Source organism: Alligator sinensis, unplaced genomic scaffold (genome assembly GCF_000455745.1).
Source record: "Alligator sinensis unplaced genomic scaffold, ASM45574v1 scaffold371_1, whole genome shotgun sequence".
Classification (NCBI taxonomy): domain Eukaryota; kingdom Metazoa; phylum Chordata; order Crocodylia; family Alligatoridae; genus Alligator; species Alligator sinensis.
The window spans coordinates 1,629,998-1,633,629 of NW_005842262.1; positions in this window are offsets into that span (position 1 = coordinate 1,629,998).

A 3,632-nucleotide genomic window follows, 5' to 3' on the forward strand; every position below is an offset into this window, starting at 1 on the left:
CATTCCTGTATTATATTTTTGTCACAAGTTGCCCAACAGGGGAGCAGCACCTCCCCTGTTTGGGACCAAGCAACTTGTCCACATAATAAACACTGAAAACCCATAAAAACAACACTGAGCTATGGCTGACGGAGAATTTTTATAAAGTGTTTTGCATAATTGGTTGAAATGATTGGCCATTTGCTTCTTTTCCTTCCCCTTTGCACTAATGCAGGAAGAAATGAGCCCTCCTATAGCACCAGTAAGAAACGCTGCCTCACCTTTTCTTATAAAGTGGTCAGATCTACTGTGGAAATGAATTTGAAAACACTCACCACAACAAACAGGAAAAATGGTTTTTGGCTTGAAACCAAATAAATTATCATGAGCCACCATTTCACCATTTTCTGCAAATTGTCTTTAAAGAAGTTTCAAAGGAAATGTATTAGTTAAGGAAAGCATAAATGATGTAATCTTTTTATGTAATCTTTTTTATGGTATATCTAGCTTTTGCAAACTATATCTAACTAAATACTTAAGGCAACTTACTGATGCTGGGAGGGGTGTGGCATGTGTGTGTTAAGAGATGCTTGCAGAGCACAGCGTGTGGGATGCGGAGGATTCCTGGAATGCCTCCCTAACACCAGCAGGATAATGTCTCCCTGACACTTGTAAGATAGCAAGAAGTTCAGAAAAAGGTCTCATTATAATGCTAAAAGTGACACCCCTGGGCAGGGCAAAAGTATGTTAATGAAACATATATGTATGCAAATGAATTACATGGCTAAAACATAGGTATAGAGACATGCTCAGTAGAGAACGTCTTATGTCAGTGGCTTGTAACCAATCACTGAGCGATACACTTGCAAACATATGTATAAAAGGTACCCAAAGGTAGAAACCGGTGGTGCTTGCTTTGCAAACGATTGCCAAGCACCCCTCTCTGCGCAGACTGGAAACAATAAAGATTAAGTTGGATCCTCCACCCATGTGTGTTCATTGGCAATAGCGCACCGGGCACGAACTCACACTGTCCGTTGGGGACAACAAGATCAGTGGGTCTATTCCAGTTTGCAGCAGCTGAAATCTAGCCCATTACAATACAAAGGGGATGTAGACTACATTAGACTAGAATCAGAATCTAGAATTGAACTAGGATTCCAATCTATGTACCTTTTGTGGGTTTAAATCAGATTCTAACTATTATGATGACGTTCTCTTGGCTGGAATAACTGGGTAAGAAGCTGATATGGAAGTTGGAGTAAGCTTTTCAAACATGTTCTCTGCAGTGTTGTTATGCAACTTGAGTCGACGGAGCCACTGACAGTGTTTCTATTCTATACATTTCAGCTTTGCAAATGTGGCCTTCAGGGCAGCATAAATGACACAGAATCAATTGACTGAGTGTCCAAAGTTGTGATCATGTGGTGGCACCCAGCATGAAACACTCAGGCTTTGTACCTTAATTTACCTGTGAAATCCTCCTCCTCAGAGAGCAGCTGCTGCAGAAGCAGTGATGGCTGACTGATGTGCACAGATAATATTTTCTATCGTGTTGACTCAACAGTCTTTCCCCTCTGCTGATAGGTTGGTTGTTTGCTCCAGTCTCTTCACCAGTCTCATTTCCCACTTGTTTCTCATATCTTACTCCTTGTCTTTTTGTCTAGCTTATCTCTTCCTAAATAAATCCCACACAGTGAAACAGTCATGGCACCACCACAACATTTGTCACTAGCACTTTGTTTGGACTGTTGGTGCATTGCACCCATTTCCTTTGTCCTGCATATCTCCTGTCTATTTAGGCTGTAAGCTTTGCGGCACAGGGGCTCTCTCTTACTTTGAGCCAGTCTACATAGCAGTTGGGAGCTGTGCTTATAGCAACATGCTTGCTTCAATATGGAACTCAGCACAGACCAACTCTGAGTATTTATTCAGGTTTCTGCACAGGTTTTGCTGCCAGCACAGAACTTCTGCTCATGTAGCTACAGGCACCCACGTGAGATCGATTAAAGCCAGCTCAATTATGTCTACATGCCTTTGGCTTGCACCATATGCACACCTTGTGCGTTTATACAGTGCCCAGCACAATAGTAATCTTAATGTGTCCCTTGGCACTCTCTGATTAGTAATCTCAAAATAAGCTTCCTAAATTTATGAGGAATAAGGGTAAAGAAACTAGCTGCCCAAGAAAGCTGTAGAGTCCCTCTCATGGAAGATTTAAAAAAAGAGGCTGGATGGCCATTTGTCTGGGATTGTTTAAGAACAGTGAATCCTTCTCTTTTGCAAGGATTTAGCCATGAATAACAATGTCCTACATAATTTTCTCCATTCTTACTGCTGCTTCTGAAGCTGCCCAAGCTTGCATAAACTCTCTTTTCTCTCAATTTAGCGTCTCCTGCCAGATCCCATCATGAAACATACTCTTGTGTGCTATTTGCTGCCATAGGATCACAAAGTCAGCATTCTAAATTCACTGCTTTTGGCTCAGCTGAATTAAGAAAAGCAGTGTGAAGGAAAGCCATTATCTGAACACAAATGTGTTTCGTAAGGACCAAAATTGGCAGGCTAATTTTTACTAAAGACATTGTATTTCAGGATATAGTGGCCTATGGCCATAAGAGCTCGTGCTGAGATTCCATTATGTTCATACATTAAACTACTTCAAAGAAGGTCAGTAGTCGGATCACAGACCCTTCTGAAGAACAGCCAGAGCTGCAAAAAGTAGCATTGGTGAATCTGCAGGGGATGCTCTTCTGAGTGACCCAGTCACCACAGTTGCTCTGTTTCTCAGATGAGGCACAAAATGATAGCCTTCACCAACTGGGCATTTAATATGACAGAACATTTCTCTCATGAGAACAGGAGTTGTACTTTGGCCACATCCCATTCACTTAATTACATGTGTAACCTGGGCGGTACTCCAAGAGGCACCCACTCTCTAACTGAAGGGATCAGAGTAGGTGCACAAGCGCTGTGGGAGGTGTAGGGACGCTCCTCCCCCTATAGAGAGGAGCCAGACCACCAAAGAGGACTTAACCATATACCTTTTAATGAGAGAACAGTACTGGGAACATAACCAGTATAAACCAGGGGATATAGGTGATGCTACAACGCCCCGAGGAGACAGGATTCAACAAAGGTTAGACACTTACAATCATAGACATATTCATCCAGTTGATAAAAGGCAGGGTTAACAAAATATAAAACACAAACAGCAGAACAAACAATACTAGTTGGCGAAATATAAAAGGCACAAAACACAAAACATCAAATGACAAGGAATATAGGGCCTAGGTACCTGGAGGGGGTGGAGAGGAAAAACACAATGGTCCCTTTCTACTGCAACAAGGATTTCTCCCTGTTACTTCACTCACCCCAGCTGGGACTTGAATTCTAATCTCCCATGTGATAGACAGAAGCTCTACCACACAGACACCAGTGCTGGTACAGTGCCAAGCTGTTAGGGGTCTTGACCTTCCAGGAGCCCCTGCCTCACGTTTATCTGCCTGGCCTCTTATAGGAGGAGCTGGAAGCAGAGCTGGGAACCTCTCAGATTGCTGCTCAGATCCTTGCTGGAGCATGGGAACCTCTCCTGCTAGCCATAGCCTCTCATAGGTGATCCTGGAGCCCAGCGGGGAGCCTCTCCCGCCTGC